Consider the following 22,324-nt stretch of genomic DNA (forward strand, 5'->3'; position numbering starts at 1 on the left):
TCAAACTTCATCATCCACTGACATCATCTGTCATACACTCTTCCATAAAGTCCAATTATTAGTCTTGGAGGAAAGGGGCCTCTTCCAAATTCGTTCCTTCCTTGAGCACATTGCCTCAACCTTAGAAGCTGTGGCTGCTCCCTATATCTGCTACTGTATTGTTTTAGAGTTCTTTTTACCCCTTAGTAGTTAATCCCATTACTAGTTAATAATTCTTTATATTAAATTTTCCCTGTTTAACGTGTGGTTTCTGTTTCCTGACTGAGATCCTAGCTGATACAACATCTCATTTATATTTTAAAAAACTGTGTGTGTGTGTGTACATACTTAGGTAAATATATAGATGACACAGAAAATACCAAATTATTATCAGTGATTATTACAGGAAAATGAATGGAATTACAAGTATAGGATAAAAGAAGATTTTTCTCAGGGCACCTGGGTGGCTCAGTTGGTTAAGCATCTGACTTCAGCTCAGGTCATGATCTCCTGGTTCATGGGTTCGAGCCCCACATGGGCTCTGTGCTGACAGCTCAGAGCCCGGAGCCTGCTTCAGATTCTGTGTCTCCCTCTCTCTCTGCCCCTCCCCTGTTCACACTGTCTCTCTCTGTCTCTCAAATAAATAAATGTAAAAAAAATTTTTTTTGAAAAAAAAAAAAAAAGAGGATTGTCTCATTTACTCTATATACTTCTCATTTTAATTTTTTATAGTAAGCATTAATTCAGGTATTATATAATTCAAAACAACTACATATGTATTTAGTATATAAAATACATATATCATGCCAATTTCTAGGGATTAAAACATGGTATTAGAGGACTGCTTCATGACTGAGGGTTGCTCTTGGAGAGATTAACTATAAACAGAAAAGATGATACATTGGGATGTATGGCTGGCTCAGTCACTAACGCATGTGACACTTGATCTCGAAGTTGTAGGTCTGAGCTCCATGCTGGGTATAGAGATTGAAAATAAAATCTTTGGGGAAAAAAAGTGACAAATTATAAAAAGGCAATGACTAGTGTGAAAAAGACAAATTCTAAGTGCTAAGGATTTGAGATTACTGCATAATTTTATGAGATGCCACAAATTATGGCACTGCTCACAGGGTCAAGGGTTGCACATGCAGGAAAAATGGCAATAGGAAGATAACCAACTCCAGTTTCATGGTATCAGTAAGCAGAAGTTAGTACAGAGAGTCTAAGATGATCATTTGTAGGTTTAGAGCTTGCCTAAGCCACTCCTAAAACCTGGAGGCCTCGAGTTTAGGGGAAGGCAATAGAGTAAGCCCTGAAGTGCCAGCAATTGTCATTCCAATGATTTCCAGCTTTATTTCTCAACTTCTTCCAACCCCTGCCTAATTGCCAATTCCAGAGAAGCCATGGCAAAATCTACTGCCACAGTCAGAGCTGTAAAGTCAGCATTCCCTAACTTAACAGGGAACCCAAAATATAAATTTCTCTTAAGACGGGAGTGTTTTTTTATAGAACCAAAATAAGGGAATGAGCTCAAGGTAGTGAAGTAGACTTACATGCTATTCATATACAGTATAGATAACTGAACTTGCAAAACATATAAAGAGTTTTAGACTTAAAAAATGGAAACTGTAGTGTGATTCAAGAAAAAAAAAAAAAAAGCATTCAGCCTGAATTGGAATCACAGTCCTAGCACTATCTAGGATTTCTTTTTACTCAAATTAGTTAATTGAGTTTTAAAGTCAGATTCCTTGGGATGAAATCCCAGCTCTATCACACATTAGCAGGTTAATCACTCTTAGCCTGTTTTTTTATTTATATAAAGAGGACGAAAGTACCTACACCCTATGTTTTTGAAGAATATATAGAAGATATGCACAGTACCTGGTACTTACTAAGGTCTCAATACTGTCACTTTCACTCACTTTTTGAGTCTCAAGGGTTTTTATTCGTTTTACCTAAAAATGAGAGGTCCCTGCTAGATTATCTCAAAAGCCCCATTCCTGCTTTACCACTCTATATAAATCTACAGATCAAGGATAGGTTTCTTAGGTGGAGGTGGGATGGAGGGAGGTACTACTAGAGAAAACAGTTTAAATGAAAGTCAATGCAAGTTTTATCAGAAAGGTGGCAAATAATTCAGTAGAAACTGTCTTCAGGGAGTTTATGTCAGAGAACGCGTCACAGGAGTCAAAGTGCCAGGTATCCTGTAAAGGCAGAGGTAAGAAGAGAGATGCCTTTCTCAAAACTGGAGGATGTGAAGGTGATCTCATAGTAACTCAGAGGATAAATCTGCTGATCTGGTTGTGTAAGCCCAGTCCTTTGAGAAGACTCACAAGCCCACACAGAGGGGCTAAGGATAACTCCCTGTATCATTCACCTCTTAAAGGGCCAGACATCATCTCTGCACTCAAATTAATTTGCGTGCCAACTAATACAAAAGGAGTGGCTAACTTGGTGATAGAGGGGCCCAGACAACAGCTGTCTTTCAACACACCTCCAGGCTTTGCTTTACTGCCCCATTCGGGGTGAACCCCTAGGGCATCTCATACTGGGGGGGGGGGGGGTCGGCGGGGGGCTATCTTACTCTTCCCCTTACCCGGTGTCCGCCCCGCATTCTCCTTTCCTTGTCCCTAAGTCTGCTCACCGCGCCTCTCCCCCCACCTCCCTCCTTCCTCCTCCCCATTTCTCTGGCCCCTCCCGTGCTCCTACTCTCTTTTTCTCTCCGCTCCCCCCCCCCCCATTGCTTCCTATTTCTCATCTCCGACGGTCACATCTCCCCTCTTTCCGTTTCTATCCCTTTTCCCCCTCCCCGTTGTTGCTGTTTTCCCGCGCTCACCCTTCTCTAGCCGACCGCCGCTCGCGGACCCAAGCGGAAATTTAAAGGCCGAGTAGCCTAGAGCGCAGAGGCGGGCCCAAGGTGGGTGGACGTCCCGATTCTCCCGCCCCCTGAAGGCGGATCCCGAGAGCGATTGGTCCTCACGGTACGTCTCCCAGGACGGGCAGCTCTTCCCACCACAGCGTGTCCAGACCATTTCCGCCCCTCACTGGGAAAGGCCCGCTTCCACACCCCACTCTTGCTAACTCGGAGGTGGGGTTCCTGGTGGGGTTTTGCCCGGTTCAGCTGTACCTCTTACAACTTTTCAGTCTATTGTGCAGGCGGCGTTTCTAGGATCTATGGTATTTCTTTACTGCCGCCGAGGTTTTCTTTGAATAGGAGGCAGTCAGAATTAGAAAGCCGGTCCTCCCTCTCTCTCCAGTGTCTTCCGTGTTCACTGCGTGTTGGCCACATTTGTAAAGCCCAACGAACTGATTCGTAACCGCGGGCTGAGCTCCATGATAATAATAGTAGCTAATACTCCAAACTTACTGTGCGACAGCTACTATTATAGACGTTTTGTAAGAATTGGCTCCTTTCTCTGTAAGGTAGATGTGTATTATACCCGTTTTACAGATGAGGCAACCAAGTTACAGAGAGGTTAAGTATCTTCCTCGAGACCAGCTCTTAATGCAGCTAAAAAGTGACAGTTAGGATTAGAACCATGTAGACTCCGCTAAGCCAAACCCACTGTAATAACTGCCTCTGGGACCCTAGAATAAATCCCGCTGCAACTCAAGAAGCAACTTTTGAGACTTACCTCTTCCTCTGAATCAGGTCTAGAAAACATGGAGGAGGAAGGGTGAGGATGGGGAAGGCCAAGAGATTCTTTGTTTTGGCTCTATGTTCTCTGAATTGCTTGGTGAATTGGAGGATAAGGTGGATTCATTACGTGGATATACAGTGTATGGATATCCTTTTGAAATCATTCTTTAAAGGTAACTTACTAAAATATTAAGGGGTAAAAACTATTAAATGATCTTTTATTAAAATGGGAAAAACATAGTAAAGAGTTTTAAGGAACAGGATATTCTTTAGGGGGTTGTAAATAGTATTTTTGTTTCTGTATTAATATTTAAAGAGATATATAGTAGCTGTGCAAATGTTGGGGCAGGGGGGAGGCTTGCCCATTAAGTTTATATGTACCTTTCAAATGATTGAGTAGTCACATAATAGTCACATAAATCTCAGCTCACTTGTCGAAATTCCAGAAGCAGAGCTTTTCTCCACAAGTACTATTACTCATCATACCACATTACATCATATAATTTAATTTTTTTAAAACGTTTATTTATTTTTGAGACAGAGAGAGACACAGCATGAATGGGGGAGGGGCAGAGAGAGAGGGAGACGCAGAATCTGAAACAGGCTCCAGGCTCTGAGCTGTCAGCAGAGAGCCCGACGCGGGGCTCGAACTCACAGACCGCGAGATCTTGACCTGAGCCGAAGTCCGACGCTCAACGACTGAGCCACCCAGGCGCCCCCATCATATAATTTATAGAATGACTTCCAGGAACAAAAATGTCAAAAATTTTTTTGATATGATATTTATCATTTGAAAAATAAGTTCAGGGAAAGTCCATAGACAATTTCAAATATTATTATTCAGTAAGTTTTCCTTATTAAGATACAGTGAACAAGATAAACATTTTTATTAAAGATCTTGGTAAGTTGATTGTAGAGCAGGAATTTAGTTAGCTTTACCAATAAGAAGGTAGTCTGAATAAGGAATGGTGCAGAAATGGATCAATCTTAGGCACAGTAGTCTACTTAACCACTGAACTCATTTCCACTTACGGACTAGAAAATGATGGTGATCTTTGGAGAATACTGAAATGAAAAGGCAGAGGAATACATAGCCATTCAATTAATACAGAGCAACAAAACTGTGTCAATAATGTTATGTAGCCAGAGGGGAAGCCTTCAGCAAGACTAAGTGAGTAAAAAATGTATTTTTCCTTTCATACCTCAAGTTACACCAGTAAGGAACTTTGGAAGATGTGTTAGGAGAACTAGTTTCTTTCCTGTCTTCTTCCATGCTTCACACTTAACTCTGCCGCTGTTGGGAAACTCACTCCTCAAGCTTTGTAGCGATTAGGTTCACGCTTTGCCAAGTAATTTCTTTGTGTGCCTCCATCATAAAAGTGAGTTAGGTATCCTCAGGTCTCTTTACTTTTGAGGGAGAGAAGATAGAGACTGAGGCTTAATGTCTAGTATTGGTGGATTGGGTAAAAGTTCTTCCTTCAGATTCTGAATATTAATGGCCTTCATTATGGAGACATAGGCAAATAGTTAATTCTGGTTCTGAAGGAAGTGATTAAGAAACACTGCATTTTTTTTTAAAGTTTATTTATTTTCAGAGAGAGACAGAGAGCATGCAAGGGAGGGGCAGAGAGAGAGGGAGAGAGAGAATCCCAAGCAGGCTCTGCATTGTCAGTGAGGAATCTAACTCAGGGCTCGAACCCACGAACCACAAGATCATGACCTGAGCTGAAATCAAGAGTCAGATTCTCAACCGACAGCCACCCAGGCTCCCTGAAACACTGCATTTTGTTCATTTGGGCATAATATACATGAACGATGTGACTATAACTCACTATGAACAAAATGGTTATTTTTATATTATTCTTTTACTACATTTGGCCCTAATTTTGACACAGAGCCACAATAGGATCAACAGAAGAAAAAAAGAAAAAGAAAAAAAAAAAGGCCAGCTCAAGATTATCCAGCTCAGAATTCTAACAATGGACCAAAAGAACTGAATTGGAGAACTAGGTTGCCTTCCCTGACGTTAACTTGGAAATTCAATAGGATAGCATCCTATAACTTTACCTGTATAGAGCCAGGATAGTGAACATGATACCTCTATTGTGACTGTCATTTATTTGCTCTTGGCTCAAAAATCTACATCTTCAGCTCTGATTTCCTATCCTGAACTCTAAACTGCAATGGTCTTTATCTCTACCTGGATGTCCTGGGTATCCCACAAGCATCTCCAGTCCCACCTGTCCAAAACTGAATTAACTCATCTCCTCCCTCACCCACCCCAGAACGATGCTTTGGTGAATGAATAGTACCCCTTTAGACTCAAGCCAAAATTAGAGAACATTCCAGATCTTTTCCTCCCTCACCCTTCATTCTCACTCGTCTAATTAGTGGCCAATCATACCTGGTCAATTCTACTTGGTTCAATGTATCAGGCACCTACATCCTTATAAACAATTAATACTGGTTGTCTTAGGTCTGGTTCCCTAGCAGGAGAGTCTAGAAGAGGATTTGGGATGCATGTGATCTTTTGAGGGAATGAGTTTCAAGAAAAACCTACTACAAGGGAGGGATAGAACCAGACTAGGGAAAGGAAAAGAGCCCGACAAGCAGGTAGTCTCAGGTAAAATCTAGTTTGGCCTGATCCACAGGTAAGGTACTTGAAGCATTAACCACACAGCAGAATTATGCCCCTTAAGGCAAGGGGGCCAATCTCTTATGCCACTCTAGGAGTCATTGACTGAAGGCAGTCGTTGGCAGGGGGTGGGCATCATAGTTTGTTTTCTGGGCGAGGTGGCTGCAGTCAGTGGTGGGTAATTCTCTAGAGAAAGGGTCAGCTATGAGTTGTTAGCATCCACAGTCACTGCTGGGGATGGGGGCTCCCACTTGGTGACAGGTGATCCGGGCAGGACACCACATTGTCTACCACACCAGCCCTTATCATCTCTCATTTGAACTACTACAGTAGCCTTCTTGTTGGAATTTCTACTTCTAGACTTAATTATTTTTAATTCACTATCCAACCAAAATGATTTTTCCAAAAAGAAAATCTTATCATGAAGCTATTCAAAAGTATAGAGGAAAAGAAACAAAACTCATGAACATTTCACATCAACCCTTCATGTTAAAACCTTATACCACCTTCCTAGTCTTACTTCCTAGAACTCTTCATCTACCTACACTTCATGACTATCTCACACTCACGCGCACACACACACACACACACGCAAGTCTTGCACACATGCACACACTAACCTTTGCTCTAGAAATATCAAACGCAAACACTTCATACTTTCTCATGTTACCATGCTTTTACACTGTTGCTTGATCTGTCTAGAAGATCTTTCTCTCCCTATTGCCACTTAGCTACCTGAGAAATTCTGGTTCCTTTCCAGAAATAAGTGTAGCAACACCTATAAATTTATTTCGTCAGACCCAGCCAAAGCTCTCATGGTACCAAATTATGGCATGGGTCACACTGTACTGTAATTGTGTACTTAAGCACATGTCTTTCCAGTTAAAAATAAGCTCTTCATTTTACCTCCTGGGACTGGCTTGAGGCTAAGGCTCAATAAATGTCAGTTGTTGATCTTTCAGCTTTATCACCCCTTGAATAACATGTTCCATTAGTTTAACACTCACTGTTTCATGTGATCCTACCTCACACGCCCCCAAACTGTCTTCTTGAGGCTCCATGACATATCCCCTTCTTTTAACATTGTTGAATTTGGTAGGCAAGCCCATGGTCACTCATGATTTTACTAACTTCAATGTCATTTTTCATGAGTCTTCTGCAGTTCTAACTAATAATTTATATTTGAGCTGAGTAAGTTTTAAAAACTGAGTACAATTCCTGTAGATGAGGAATGAGAAAGTATCCTTCAAGACTTAAGAACCAGCATGGACAAAGGCAAAGGAATGAGAGTACCGGTCAATCAGAGCACTAACTACAGTGTCAGGAGGACAGAGGGGTGTGATGGAGAAGAGACTAGAGACCAGTGGGTGTGGAGCCTTGAATGCCTCCCTGACTGAGATGCAGGGCACAGCTGTGTAGTCAGAGGGTGCATAAGTCCTGGCTCTGCCACCTCTTAGCTGGTTGATCTTAGGTAAGCATCTTAACCTCTCTGAGCATTGCTTTCCTCATTTGTAAAATGACAATGCTATGAAAAACTTTAAAAATATGTAAAACCCAATTAAAATTTTCTGACTGAATGCTAGCGGGGGTGGCTGGCAGAAGGGAAAGAGAGAAAGACCAATTCCAAAAAAGGGGAAGAGCTGGCTGGGACCTGGGAGGACCCTGTCATAGCTGTCCGTGGCCCAGCATGGGCAGATAGAAGCAGAAGGATGGAACTGATTCCTTGGTCAGACTGAAACATCAAAAAATGACTCAAAAGCTGCTGTATACTAAGGCCCAGCTATTGCTCAAGCAGATTAACTTCCTTATTTTTTTAATGTTTATTTATTTTTTGAGAGAGAGAGAGCACAAGTGGGGCAGAGAAAGAGGGAGACACAGAATCCGAAGCAGGCTCTAGGCTCTGAGCTGTCACCGATGCGGGGCTCAAACTCTTGAACCATGTGAGATTGTGACCTGAGCCCAAGTCTGCCACTCAGTGGACTGAGCCACCCAGGCGCCCTGAGTAGATTAACTTCTTAGGAGAAGTTTCCCATGTGGGCTGAGAAATAGAAAAGTGGGCCTTTCCCAACTGGGAATCAGTTTGGGGGAGGTGATCCAGTGGTTCTGACTCTGTACCTGGCACAGAGTTGCTTGCCTGAGAGCTGACAGCACATGCAGATAGTAAATAAGCAGTACCAACCCCAAGAGCATTCACACCATGGTAAGAATAACACATTGGTCTCTGTGGATGGTAGGACCAGAGAAGAGGAAATCCCAGGCCACTGCATGGCTCAGATGCACACCAAGATAATTGAGGAGCTCCTAGGGCAACCTACCAACACCTGAAAAACAAGAGTTTCCTCAAAACAAGACTTTTGAGGGATAGCACTTATGTTCAGTCTTTGTGTTTCCAAGTAGACTTACACTAGAAAGAGGTTCCCCCTGCTCACTCCTCTTTTGGGGTTTTATATTTGAGATGTGCTAGGCAGACACTCATGTGAATGATGAGTTTGGGAGAAGGGACAGGAAATATAAGGCTCAGCCTCTAACTTCATCCTCTTTGGGACCCAGTCTGATCTCAGTATGCAAATATTTTAGTCTGTAAAGACACTGTTCCTGCAAGGAAAGGCCTGAGGTTGTCCTCAGCTCTTTGACCTGGGCTGAAAAGTGCTTATGTTCTTCAACTTAGCTTTCCTCAGTTGAAAGAAACAAAAAGAAAAGTAAAGAAAAGTAAAAAAAAGAAAAGAGAGGAAGGAAAGAAAGAAAAGAAAGAAAATAAAAGGAAGGAAAGAAAGAAAGAAGAGAAAGAAAGAAAAACGAAAAAAGCTGACATTCCTTTTAATTTTTTAAATAATTTTTGAAATGGATAAATTACTAACTTTGTTGAAAATAAATTTGATTTTATTTTCAAACTATGAGAATATTTTAAAATATTCCCCTTACCCAGATTTCTAATTGTAAACATCTTATCACATTTGCTCCATAACTGTGTGTGTACATGCAATATAAATTTATTGTGTTTATATATTATATATAATTATATACATGTATAAAATAATTAGCTGTGTTCTGAACCTTTTGAGAACAAGTTGTGTCCATGATGCCCTGTCACCCCTAAATACTTCAGTGTGTATTTCCCCAAATCAAGGACACTTTGCTGCTTACCTACCATATAACCCCCCAACATTAATAAAACATCATCATCTAATTCATAGACTTGTATGTCTCCCCCCTCCCCCATTCAAATCTCACCAACTTCCCCAACAACTTTTCTTCCTTTCTGGCACACTGTCCCTTCCAGGAGCACACACTACTGTTGTCAAATCTCTTCAGCCTCCTAGTCTGAAACTGTTCTCCCTTTTCCCTGCCTTTCATATCCTCAGCAGTTTTACCTCTTATGTCTGTGACAGTTTTAAAGAGTACAGGTTGTGGGGCACCTGGGTGGCTCAGTCGGTTAAACATCCGACTTCGGCTCAGGTCATGATCTCACAAGTTTGTGAGTTCGAGCCGCCCATCAGGCTCTGTGCTGACAGCTCAGAGCCTGGAGCCTGCTTCGGATTCAGTGTCTCCCTCTCTCTCTCTGCCCCTCCCCCACTCATGCTCTGTCTCTCAAAAATAAACAAACGTTAAAAATAAATAAATACAGGGGCGCCTGGGTGGCGCAGTTGGTTAAGCATCCGACTTCAGCCAGGTCACGATCTCGCGGTCTGTGAGTTCGAGCCCCGCGTCAGGCTCTGGGCTGATGGCTCGGAGCCTGGAGCCTGTTTCCGATTCTGTGTCTCCCTCTCTCTCTGCCCCTCCCTCATTCATGCTCTGTCTCTCTCTGTCCCAAAAATAAATAAAAAACGTTGAAAAAAAAATTTAAAAAAAAAATAATAAATAAATAAATAAATAAATAAATATAAATACATAAATACATAAATAAATAAGAACACAGGTCATATACTCTGGAGAGATGATCCTTAACCTTAGTCAGTTTGATATTTCCTCACCACCACACTTGGGTCTGGCTTTCTTGGCAGGAATTCCTCAGAAATGATGCCATGTACTTTTTAAGGGTTGAGACGGGGCATGTGTTGTTAATCCATCTCACCACTGGTGATGTTACTGTGAATCACCTGGTTATGTTGGCATCTGCAGTTTTCCCTTTGTAGCTGACTAGTACTTTGTGAGGATGTGTTGCAAAACTATGCCATCAAATCTCCAATTAACAATCCTAGCCTTCCCGGACAATGAACCACTACCTCATCTGAATGTTGATCTGAATGTTCCTGCTACATGCATAACTGCTGCATTTATTTGTTGATAGCCTCCTGTAAAGAGTTTTCTCTCCTCCCCACTTATGCTTTCATTTACTGATATCAGTTTGGAGCCGTGGTTTTCTACTTTATTCACTGGTTATAATAAATTGCTATCATTATTTTCACGCATAAGTTGATCCACGTTGGGCTGATGGGATTTCCATTAAGGGGCTGCTATGATCTTTTGACACGTCTTCATCATCATTTTGTGAATACTTTCTTGCTTTGTGAAACAAGATATTTCGGGATTTTCTTGTCTAACGTTCCCTTCCCCAGCCCTGGAGTCAACCATTTCACCAAGGAGTCCTGGTATTTTAGAGAAGAATGGTATTTGAAAACAAGACCTGGCTACTAGAAGTGCTCATTGCTACCAGAGTGTCATGGCTTCTAGACTTCTCAGTAGGCAGACTTAGGAAGCGTATATATGTATATACATATCCCTGAATTTAAATGTTTTTTTTTAATGTTTATTTATTTTTGAGAAACAGAGACAGAGTGCAAGCAGGGGAGGAGCAGAGAGAGAGGGAGACACAGAAGCAGGCTCCAGGCTCCAAGCTGTGAGCACAGAGCCCGATGCAGGGCTGAAACTCATGAACTGCGAGATCATGACCTGAGCCGAAGTCAGACGCTTAACTGACTGAGCCACCCAGGCGCCACAACATATCCCTGAACTTATACCAATACTTCTAATGCCAGTACATTTCAGAGTTCTTTCAAACGTTGCCTCTTTCCATGTTTTGCCTTCTCCAATGGTGAGAAACCTGGCTCTCTAATCCTGAACGTATTTAATTATTTGCTCAATCAATTTTCTTATTTGCTCATTGTAAACAGTCTCCCAACCATGTGGGTTGTCTCCTCTGCCTAACTGCTGTGTACACCATCTCTTCATTCTTGGGCACCAGTGGGCACGACATCGATGTGCTTCTGTGCAGCTTCTTCCCTTCCACGTCAGTATTCTGTGTCCTTGGGTGTGAGTGAGCATGCTGCCAAATCACCTCCAAGCAGCTCACCACTCCCCACCTCACTACCTCTCTGCCAGGGAGGAAAGAAAATGACACGGAGGAGAAGATGGGAGGAGAAGGGACAACTGAAGGAGAATGGCAGATTTTCTCTCATATTAAAGATATCCATCTGACCAACTCCTTTGTCTTTCAGTTGACTCTGAACTGGGGCAGGGAATGAAGTGTTTTTTATGGACACCCTCCCTTCACTGCATGCAAAAGTCCAACAATGGAATTTAATTCCCTGAGAGGCAAAGATTGATTTATTTTATATTTGGCTATTCCCCCACAGAGACCAGTCACATTTTCGCAAACTGCTTGAAATTCAATGTAAATTCATTCATTCTGCTGCTGGCTGAAGCTCACTTCCTCACCTCAGAAGGCACTATCTATCCTGATCAAACTACTAGCCAAAGTAGGTCTCTATAACGTGGGAGGGTGCTTGGGTGCTTTAAGTGTTTATTTGAGCTGAAGTGACATCCCTGACAGACAGAATTGGGTTGGTCAAAAGGCCAATGGGAGTTGGAAAACCAGGGAAGGAAGGGGAGAGATGCAAGGGGTGGGCATGGGCAAACAGCAGACAGCCTGGACTAAATCGAAGTGAGGCTGGGTGCAGCTGGGGGTAAGGAGTACTGAGATCACCAGCCAGGGCTGTGAATGAGGAGGAAGGCTGAGCCACAGCTAGGAGCTTTGTGCACTGCTGTGATGCTCTGGAAAAGGACCCCCAGGCCTTCACACACAGCACTCAGCTTTCTGTTTAATGTTTGCTTCAGACTATAGCAAACCTGTCCTTGTAAGCTAGTGATGGAGTTCAGTGTCAGAGGTCCACAAAGGCCAGTAGGTACTTTTGGTGGTGGGCCTCTTAGCAGGCCCCGCCACCCACCTCACCTCCTTGCTGCTAGAACACTGCTGCCCTTGTCTCTCCAAGGTAGGGAGTGCTGGTGGAGTCAGCCAGGGAGTTTTGCCACTTGAATTCTTGGTAAGCTGTCCTCCCTCAAGAAGGAGGGTGGGACGAAGCCTTCGCTGGCTCCTTTCAATCCAAGCCTATGGTTATTGGTAGAAGAGACTCTTCTGGATTTTTAGTTTGTAGATGATTCCAACCTTAGTTGTTGTTTTAAAAATATTTTTAAATGTTTATTTTTGAGAGAGGAGGGGGGAGGGGCAGAGAGAGAGGGACACACAGAATCCGATGCAGGCTCCAGGTTCTGAGCTGTCAGCACAAAGCCAGATGTGGGGCAGCACAAAGCCAGATGTGGGGCTTGAATTCATGAACTGCAAGATCATGACCTGAGCCAAAGTCAGCCGCTTAACCAACTAAGCCAACCCAGGCACCCCTCTCCAACCTTAGTTTCCAGTAGTGACAAATTATTTCCCCCTATATCCATGCTCTATTGATTATTTCAGTGGACTTTTGGGAGGGAATTGAGAGGCTTCCCTACTCTGCCACTGTCCTGCTCAGAAGAGTTATACATGAGGAACAGGCAGAAGAGTCTTAGAAGGAGCAGTCAGAGAAGTAAGAGGAAACCGGAAGAGGTCAGGGTCACAGAGCTCAACGTGAAGAGGAGTGCTCAGCAGTTTCAAATACATCAGTAAACAATAGACTGAACCTGGGAATCAGGAGGTGACTGAAGACAGTTGAAAGTACTATTTCAAAAAACTTACTGGAGCATAAGCTGAGTCTTACATGAAGAAATGGAAACAGCAAATGTGACTACCTTTTAAAGACATTTGTCAATAAACAGGCAAGGAGAGTGATGGGATACAGGTTGAGAGGGAGTAAGGTGGAGAGAAGGTTTTGTAGGGTTGAGCCGATGGAGGCAGGTGTGGCTCCCAGTGTTGGCAAGCACCCGAGGCTCCCTGACCCCAAATCCCCACTGCTGCATAGCACAGTTTGCTTCATTCCTACTTCCAGGTTGCAGAGTAGGACCTGGGAAGGCAGGTCACCTAGGAGAGATCACCCTGATGTCCCCTCCAGGCTTTGTGACTTACAAATGTAACCTAGACCACATTGCATCTTGCAAATCATGGCCGGTAGTGCAACTGAGGGCCCAAAGAGTGGCTCTACAGAAGTCCTAGCAACAATGACAAAAAACTAACATGTTGAATACATACAGTAGAACTCAACTGTCCTAGGTTTGTATACCTCATCTGTTCCTCACAACCTCTCTTTCATGTGGGGGTATTAGGACTCACATTTTATAGATGAGAAAACTCAGGTTAGGAAAGTTAAATTAGTTGTCCAAGGCATAGGGTTGGTAAGCAAGGAAGCTGAGGTTCAAAATTAGATCTTTCTGATTCCAAAGGCTGTACTTTTTCTCCTTGGGCACCTGAGGCCAAAATACAAGTGACAAGCAACATGAAACCTAAGGACAGACCACGAGTAGCCTAGATTCACAGAGAGTATTGAAATATAGGACCAAATAGAGAGAAGTTAGGGCCAGAGAGGTTTGCCAGATAAAATACAGGATGTCCAGTTAAATTTGAATTTCATATAAACAGCAAATAAATTATTAGTATAATTGCATCCCAAATATCACATGTGATATAGTTACACAAATTTTTTTTTTATCTAAAACTCAAAATTAAGGGTCCCTGGGTGGCTCAGTCCATTAAAGCATCTGACTCTTGATTTCGGCTCAGGTCATGATCTCACAGTTCATGAGATGGAGCCCTATTATTGGACGCCATGCTGAGGGTACAAAGCCTGCTTGGAATTCTCTCTCCCTGACCCTCCCTTGTGCTCTCTCTCTCTCTCTCTCTCTCAAAAATAAATAAACCTTAAAAAGTAAATTCTTTACAAAATTAAATAAATTCAAAACTAATTGGGCATCCTGTATTTTTATTTGCTACATCTGGCAACTATGTGGCCAAATGTGAAATTACTAAAGAATTTAGGCTTTATTTCGTAGCTAATATAGACCCATTGAGGATTTTGGCACAAAGGAGTGACATTGGTAAAGTGGTACTTAAGACCAGCCAGACAACAATGAAATTCCAAAATATAAGACTAGGATGGTGGAAGAAGGGAAGAAGGCTGATTAAGTATGGACAGATGAAGAATAAGGAGAAATCCAGTATGACAGGTTTTTGGTCTGGATGACCAAAAAAATGACAGCTACTGATGGAAAGAGACATATCTAGAGGAGGAATTGTTTTGAAAATAAGTAAAAATGGACTTTGAGTTGATGCTTATATATCTAAGTGAATTTGACAACAGGAAAAGTAATTAATTTAGCTTTTCTTCATCACCTTCTTCCAAGTACTGCAGAGATGGGATGTTACTCCTCAACCTCACAGCCACCCCCCCAGGTCCCTATGAGGACCGAAATTTTCTAACAGACAAAACTGGCACCACCAGCAGGTGGCAGCATCAGGATTTGAAGTACCAGGCCTCGTGAATCAAGTCTGGGCTTATTTCCACTACTCCACACTGCCTCGGATTAGAGATCTAGAGCCATCCCCAGGGAAACTGCGGGGGAAGCCATGACTGCTGAGACTTGAGAAGTAGGAGCTGAAAGAGAGGATACATTTGCTAAGAAAACATGGAGGACGGGGGTGGGAGAGAACTTTAGAGCATCTCTGGCAGAGGACACAGAATGGGAAATGACTGGGAAGCTTGAGTGAGCCTAGCATTTTGAAAACAGCAGCATAATATGATGTTTCAAGAAAACAGGGAGAATGAGGATGGTGAAGCAGAATACAGGAAAGGCATATAGGTGCCATGTCAGACAGGGCCTTCTGTGCCACGCCCAGGATCTTAGAATGAGAGAGTCACTGAGGCAACGGAGAGTCACTGAGCATTTTGAGCAAGGGGTCTGCATGACCAGATTTGTCTTTCAGAAGGACCATCCTGGTGGAGGTGGTGTGGGAGGTGGACTAGAGGCCAATTAGGAGGCAGCTGTGACAGTCCAGGGGCAAAAAAGTGAGAAGAAAAGGCAGAGGAAATAGATGTTTGAGACAATCAATAGGACATGGAGAGGAAAGAGATGTGAGGTGACCAAGAGGCCTTTCCCAGGGTGACTGGGAACAGTGATAATATTTATAAAATGTAGAGGGTGCAGGAGGAAGAGCATTTTGGGAAGGAAGTGTGAAGTTATTCATCTTTGTGTACCTACAACATAACTTAGAGCTGACAGAGTAGACAAGCATGTTGATTTGAGTTCGATTTTGGACATATTTAGTTTGAGATATCACTGGAACACACAGGTGGAAATGTTTGGCAAACTGTTAGAAATATAGTTTCGGAAGCTTTGAAGAACAATGAAATCCTGTGGATTAGCTTTTTAAAATCAAGATATAAATAATGGAGTAAGAAAAGCCCATTGACAAAATCCCTGAAAATACTTAACACATAAAGAGCAAGTGAAGGGAAAAACAAAAACAAAAACAAAACAACCAAATGAAGCAAACAGAGAATAGGCCTCCAGAGAGGTAGATGAACAAGAAAGTTTGGCATAATGGAAACAAACAGATGAATTTCAAGAGGTAGGGGTTTGCACACCCCTGCTCATGGCAGTATTATTCAAAATAGCCAGGTGAAAGCAACCTAAGTGTTCATAGATGGATGAATGGATTAAGAAAACACGGTAAATAGATACAATGGAATAATATTCAACCTTAAACAAGAAGGAAATCCTGTTATGTGTTACAATATGGATGTATCTTGAGGACATTATTTAGGCTAAGTAAAATAAGCCAGTCACAGAAGGACAAATATTGCATGATTCTACTTATATGAGGTATCTAAAATAGTCAAACTCATAGAAGCAGAAACTAGGAGAGTAGTTGCCAGGGTCTGGGGGGAGGAGGAAAGAGGAGTTGTTATCCAGTGGGTAGGAGTCTCAGTTTTGCAAGATGAAAAAGTTCTAGAGAACTGTTTAACAATGAGCATATGGTTAACACTACCATACTGTAAACTTAAAAATAGCTAATTTTTTTTTTCAAATGGGAAGAGGTTGTTTTACGGGTCTTGCTGCAGAGGTACCTGATGAAATAGAACTAGTAAGTGTGTGTACATTATATCTAACGATGAGGTTATTATTGATCACTTTAGTGGGAGTATTTAATATAGTAGTTTGTGATGACAGTTAAATTGCACTTGGCTGAGGAGCGAATGGAAGGTGAGGAAGTAGAAAGAACAAGTAAACTGTGCTTCTGCAACTTTGGCCACAGAGGATGTGGATCTTTCCTGGGTAGCACGACATTAAGGGAAGACAGATTTAGGGCTCACCTTGCTTGTACTCATTCTCTCAGGGGTCACAGTCCCTTACTGATTACTGTCTAATGCCTGAAAACAGTCATTTAAAACATTTTGTCCACTTTCCTAATTGTTTACTGTGGGAGGACATTTCTCATCCCAGTAATGACTTATGGGCAGAAGTGGGACTCTCCTTTATGAATTAAAAAAATTTTTTTTTAATGGAGAGTGAAATCAGAAAAAAATCACCTTCCAGATCCTCCCTTTTTCAGTATTTCCCTGGAGATCCCAGAAAGGTGAACTTTTATAAGCTCTAGTAGGTAACATTCACATTCTGCATCCTCTAGAACAGGGTCCTGACAGCACCTGCCTGGGCAGTCTAATAATTTGGCATCCTCCAAACAAGTATTTTAAAAATATTTTTAGTGGGTGGGAGGCTCACTTGCGGGGAGGAAGGCAGTGAGGACCACTGCTACTGGGGAACAAAAAGATGCTTGGAGTCCAGGGTTCAGACCACCTACGCCTCCTCCTACAGTGAAGACCACTCTGTCTAGGCAATTCTGTGCACAGGCAAATGGAAACTGAAACCACCCAGCAAGCAGTAGGGACTGCCTAGACAAGACCTCCAGCCAGCCCAGACCACCCAGACCAGTTTGAGTGTGAACCCCAACTCATGCCTGAGAAGATGGACCATGGGGTAACCTCTAGAATGACTGACAACTGCCTTTACTTTATTATAATTCTAAAATCTTCATCCAAGGAGGAGCATAAGCACCATTTACGTAACATATGATGTACGTATAGACATGTTTCCTAAAGGTGCATACATGGCCTTATGCCCGCCTCTGCTAATGATGACAAGGCTTCCCTATCTAAATATTCATCCTGGTCCTAAATAAAAGGAACCCATTCACCCTTGCTTGGTAAAGTCATGGCTTTGCGAGTTATTCCCTGTGATCTCATTTGCTGCAAATACAGTTTCCTTTGTGCAACAACCTACCTGGCATAGTTTCTATCTGTGACTCACCAAAGGGCGAACTCATATTGGTTCAGTTACACTATGTTATTATCCTTGTTGATTCTTTCTCCAATTGTGAGCTGGTCTTTTTGTTTAAAAAAAATTTTTTTTTTATATTTATTTTTGAGAGGGAGAGACAAAGTGTGAGCAGGGGAGGGGCAGAGAGAGAGGGAGACAGAATCTGAAGCAGGCTCCAGGATCTCTGCTGTCAGCACAGAGCCCGATGTAGAGCTCGAACTCACAGACTGAGATCATGACCTGAGCCGAAGTTGGATGCTTAACTGACTGTGCCACCCAGGCGCCCCAGTGTGAGCTGGTCTTTAATTGTGCATAACCCTTAACTGTCAAAAGCTTTGTGTCATATCATGTTTATCTATTTCTAGAAATTCTGTATCTTATATAAGAATTTTAATCTCAATTTGCAGGTGATCTGTATTTGCACAGAGACTAAAGTATTAAATTATTGGGAGAGTTAGATATTAGTCTTGAAAGGCCCACTTCCTACAGCCACATAAGTCATGGACTGCAAAACTTCAAGGGATGTCTGGAGAGAGATGCGTGGAAAATGATTTAATTTTATTTGTGGTTGGTTCCTAAGTGATTGCTTTGATGTTATGATAACACATGTTTTCTTACATAAGCATATAACTATGGGGACTCAGATAATCACAAATGGCACCATAAGAAATTGCTTCCTCCATGATTGGTAATGAATAAAAATTGTGGGTTAAATGACTGAAAAAAATAAAAATAAAAATACTTTTAATGTTATGCAGTGAATATAGAAGCTTATTTTCTATTATAAAATTTAATCTTTAGTCTTTACTGATAAACCATATGTAAAGTGACCTCCCCCAGCCTTTCTTTTGAGCTTCCTCAAGTGAAACTGCACTTCCAAAAATGCATTTACTAATATGTAAGTGATATAGAAGTACCAGCTTCTGAAGGACACCCTTTATTTGCTCTTTCAGGGATATATGAATGAAAAATCATCAGTCTTACTTTGTCTGAAAATATCTTTAGCTCTCAGTTTAGCTAGGGATAGCAGTCTCGTTTGACCATTATTTTTCTCAGTACTTTGAAGAATTTATCCCATTGTATTTTGGTCTTTAATTATGCTGATGAGAAGTTCATTGTCCAATTGTGTCTTTGTAGTTAATTTGTCTTTTCTCTCTTCTGTTGGAATTTTGTTCTTTGTGTTTGGAGACCTGAAGTTTTACTACAATGTGTCTAGTTATGCATTTATTTTGAGTTATCCTGCTAAGGACCTGAGGACCCATGCCTTTCATCATCTTGATGTTAATCCCAATTACGAGATCTCTTATCCACTACATTCATTGTCTTGTGTTTTCATTTTCTTTTATTTTTTTAATTTTTTTTACATTTATTTATTTTTGAGAGACAGAGAGAGACAGAGCACAAGTGGGGGAGGGGCAGAGAGAGAAGGAGACGCAGAATCCCAAGCAGGCTCCCGGCTCTGAGCTGTCAGCACAGAGCCCAACTCTTGAACTCACAAACCATGAGATCATGACCTGAGCCGAAGTCGGAGGCTTAACCAACTGAGCCACCCAGGCACTCCTTTTGTATTAGTTTTCTACTGCTGCCATAACAAATTACCAGCTTAAAATGACTGAATATCCTACAATTCTGTAAATGCAACACAATTCATAAGTGCATCACATGTCTCACTGGACTAAAATCAAGGTGTCAGCAGAGCTATCCTCCTTTCTGGTGGCTCTGGAGAGAATCCCTTTCATTACCTTTTTCAGCTTCTAGAGCACTCCCTATCCCAATTCCTTGGTTCATACCCTCTTCCTCCATCTTCAAAACCAGTAATGTAGAATCTCATTGACATTTTTGTTGTTACATCTCTTTCTTTCTGACCACAGCCAAGAAAGATTTGCTTTTAAGGATTTGTGATTACAATGGGCCCACAGGGATACTTCCAGATGATCTCCAAATCCCAAGATTCTTAACCTCAATCACATCTGCAAAGTGCCTTCTTCCTTGTAAAGTAGCATATTCACAGATCCCACGGATTAGAAAATAAACATCTTTGGAGGATCACTATTTGGTTTATCACACCTTTAGACACTAGCTCCTAATACCACAGTCTCATCCAATTTTTGCTGGTGTTCCCAAGAATATTGAATTCTCTTGCTCCAGCTACCTTGTTGACAGGCTTGGCTACCATTTCTACTACCAGTGCTCTCTGTGAGAATGTCATTCCTCTAGACGCAATAGTCACTGATGGTAACCACTTAGACTTATGATGGTGGTCATCTGGAGCCTTTGGAGTCCCAAAGCTACATGGAGGCGAAGAGAAAGAAAAAAGAAAAATGGCCTGTTCCCTAGCCTTATGGCTCCATTTTCTCCTGCCCACTGAATTTTGGTATATAGTGAATAATCTCAGTCTCTTAAATTTTTTCATGAATTTATAACTTTTTCTAAAACTAAACCTTCTTGTCATGATCTCATGGTTCATGAGATTGAGCCCCTCAATGGGTTCTGTGCTGACAGCGTGGAGCCTGCTTGGGATTCTCTCCCCCTCACTCTCTGCCCTTCCCCCACTCTCGCACACACACTCTCTCTCTCTCTTTCTCAAAATAAATAAACTTTAAAAAATGAATAAACCTAAACCTTCTTTCCAAAGACACTCAAAACTAGACCATTGGTTTTAACTGATGGATAAGCCCCATTCTATCCCCCATACTTATTATCTCCTTTTTCTCTTAACTCTATGTCCCTCACACACCTTCCCAAAATGCCTACTAAAATAATGAAAGTCCTTGTGCATATCAGTTCATGCCCACAGCTTACCAAAGTGCTATTACTTTTCCACAGATTCTCTAAACTGCCAATTTCTGAATACATTTGGAGATCAGTTAAGACACCCCTTTATAGAATGATTGAGTTGATGAATCTCCCACCTAAACACCATTTGGTGGGGGATTCACTCCTGGGTTATTTTCCTACAATGTACATTATTCAAAAGAACGTGACATCAGAGATTATCTCAATCTTCTATCCTACCTAGAACCAAAGTCTTTTCAAATCTGGCTCTGCTTCACTTTTGTCAAGTTCCTTCCTGTATTATTCTGATCCCCACATATTCTCAATTATAATTCTTTTGGAATGTAGGTGAATCCCTTCTGCATAGGACCTGTACTTCCCTGCTCAGGCTGTGCAGAGCTCTAACACCAGTTATCAGACTGAAGGCAAAACAGGTGACGGAGGCATGTCTTGAGGAAAACAAGAGTCATCTTGCAATGAATGAATCTATTTCAGGTGAGTTCATATATGGTCTCTAGGCATGGGGAGGTTGTTTTCCTCTGTTAAGAGGAAATGGTCTGCTTCTTTTGGCTAAGAAGATTTAGGGACAATTGGGAGCTCAAAGTTCTGAGGCTCATCCACCTATATATTTCTTGGCCAGGTGTTAAGGTCTCACATTTTTCCTATATGGAAAAGACTTTGACATGGAAGACCTATTGAAACTATCCATTCAATCTCTTTTGCAGCTCTGCCACGCTAGATCTTGAACTTAATTTTCAACAGTGTCCAACTTACTGCTGCAAGAGATGGGAGTCTCCTTTATGTTTGCCACAGAAGTCCTCTGGCTTTCATAATGTTCTTACATTGGCGATTAGCTGCTTCAAGCTGTTGTTGTTGTTTTCCAAGACTTCTAATGCTATTAAAAGCAACCAGTCTATTCCTCAATTCTTATCATTATCATTTTTCCCATACCAGTCAGGTACAGCATCTACTTGGTACCCCAATGCCTTATCTTCCACCTGCACCTCATCTCACCTTTACTGTAGGTGAAAAGCTTGGTTACAGTAATGCATGCCACTGCATAGCAGGAATTATTATCTCACCCGCCATCAAGAAAACCATTCCTATTGCTTTCAGATAGGTTGGCTGTTCAACTCCTAAATCCCATTTTGAGGGTCTGGTCTTTTTTTTTTTTTTTTAACATTTATTCATTTTTGAGAGTGAGAGAGACAGACCATGAGCAGGGTAGGGGCAGAGAGAAAGAGGGAGACACAGAATCTGAAGCAGGCTCTAGGCTCTGAGCTGTCAGCACAGAGCCCGACACAGGGCTTGAACTCACAGACTGTGAGATCATGACCTGAGCTGAAGTCAGACGCTTAACTGACTGAGCCACCCAGGCACCCCTGAGGGTCTGCTCATAAAGACCACTCCTGGTACGAGCATTTTTAACTGAGGGTTCTAAGAAAATAAAGCTGGAAACAAAAGATTATGTGCAAATGTTTTATTGATGGATGCAATTCCCCCAGGGAAGTACATGTGAGAGAAAACAGAAGTGAAGTAGTGAAAAAGCAAAAACAAACATAAGGGATGTATTACCAAGATGGACATAGCTTCATTGCAAACAAAGCTGATTGTTTCATCTTACAGGGCATCTCCAGAGAGTACTTACAAAGCTACTGCTTCTCAGAACCATCCACCACACAGGAGGCAGCGTTTACAATGCTGGCTTCTTTCTGTCTCCAATCTCATTGGTTAAGGCTTACCACACCCCCAGACTTTAACTCCTCAACACTTCTGGATTG

The 22,324-nt window shown here is 41.9% G+C and overlaps 1 protein-coding gene across 7 annotated transcripts in view; it reads left to right on the forward strand.

Annotated features, from left to right (window-relative positions):
* The first annotated feature begins 2,855 nt into the window (after positions 1-2,855).
* SHF (Src homology 2 domain containing F) overlaps positions 2,856-22,324 on the forward strand; it is an 88,001-nt gene continuing 68,532 nt past the window's right edge. For 2 of the 7 annotated variants that reach the window (XM_042988952.1, XM_042988967.1), the window contains exons 1-2: positions 3,520-3,792; positions 20,892-21,038. The gene's annotated coding sequence lies outside the window, so the exon portion shown is untranslated. Of the gene's footprint in view, positions 2,961-3,519; positions 3,793-11,827; positions 11,951-20,891; positions 21,039-22,324 lie in introns of those variants that run through there. The other 5 variants (XM_042988955.1, XM_042988953.1, XM_042988954.1 and 2 more) reach the window with 5 other exon arrangements.

Source organism: Panthera tigris, chromosome B3 (genome assembly GCF_018350195.1).
Source record: "Panthera tigris isolate Pti1 chromosome B3, P.tigris_Pti1_mat1.1, whole genome shotgun sequence".
Classification (NCBI taxonomy): domain Eukaryota; kingdom Metazoa; phylum Chordata; class Mammalia; order Carnivora; family Felidae; genus Panthera; species Panthera tigris.